Raw genomic sequence first — 1,100 nt, forward strand, 5'->3', positions numbered from 1 at the left:
GTACTTCGCGAATAGAGACTCCGTACATCTCGTCCCAAAAGTCAGGAGCGAATTTTGCTGCGCAGATGCGCGCGTGCAATTCGCAAAATGCGCCTGTACAAATGTATATAAAATTTCTTGGCGGATGAGGACCAGGTGCGCCAGCGCGTTGCCGCACGCTGGACTATTGCGTCGATGCTTTGCAGTAAATAAAAGCACCGAAAGCCAACGTCGTAGCTTGCAACTCTGGGCTCGTGAAACTGCCGCGGAAGATGAAGCGCTGGCGAAGAGGCAGTTGTATGCAGCATCTTGTTCAGAGTAAAGTCAAATTACAAAGTTGCGCAAAGTATAACATACATAAACTTAATTAAACATAAGAACAGATAAGACGTTTAGAGCCTTGTCGGTGACATGGACGCCGCTGTTGGCTTGGAACAGCTATTTGCTGTGCATAGGGACGTGCCCGCGTTAGCCGTGTTGCAACAGCTCAGGATGGATTTCAGCCAGCAACAGCCTCAAGAGCTGCTGCACAACCACCGGGAATGTCTTCAGTTGGGCACGTGTAGTTTTGGTCGGCGGGGTCGAGCAACGTACGCAATGAGCACAGAAACCAAGGTGCAGCGTTCTGTAACATCGCCAACATATCCGGTACGCGGTGGCAGGCTTGCCGAGCACGAAATGAAGGGGGGGTCGCATCTCACCATTCAACTAAGCATGCATGTGCTCGGTTGAATGCTCGGTAGCGTGCGAGTTTACCCCTATCAGGATGTTTGTTTGCATATCCCCCCAAGCGAGAGGGCTTGCACCTATGCTGATGTTCGATTCAAGAAGTGAACTGAGGACTGATGCTACGGTGAAAGATTTGCACGTAAATTCGCCCGTGCAATAAAACGCCCTGTAACTCGCTTACACTAATCTCACATTCCAATATGCCACTGCACTTTCCTCTCCAGCCTGGCCACATTCTCTTCCTCGCAAACGTACTTGGGCACCTTACAATCCAACACCATACGTGCTTTGGAAACGCGGGCAGCTGCTTCACAAGGACCCCCCTATTTGGCTTTAAATTTAATATTACAAGAGTTTTCCGTACTACGAGGGCTTTTCCGTAGAAAAGGGCA

General features: G+C 49.9%; 1 protein-coding gene across 1 annotated transcript in view; it reads right to left on the reverse strand.

The window, feature by feature from the left end:
• Positions 1-1,100, reverse strand: part of VOLCADRAFT_99800 (uncharacterized protein) — a gene marked incomplete at both ends in the record, with an annotated part of 3,742 nt that overhangs the window by 792 nt on the left and 1,850 nt on the right. The window lies entirely within an intron of this gene.

This window comes from Volvox carteri (genome assembly GCF_000143455.1).
Source record: "Volvox carteri f. nagariensis unplaced genomic scaffold VOLCAscaffold_96, whole genome shotgun sequence".
Classification (NCBI taxonomy): domain Eukaryota; kingdom Viridiplantae; phylum Chlorophyta; class Chlorophyceae; order Chlamydomonadales; family Volvocaceae; genus Volvox; species Volvox carteri.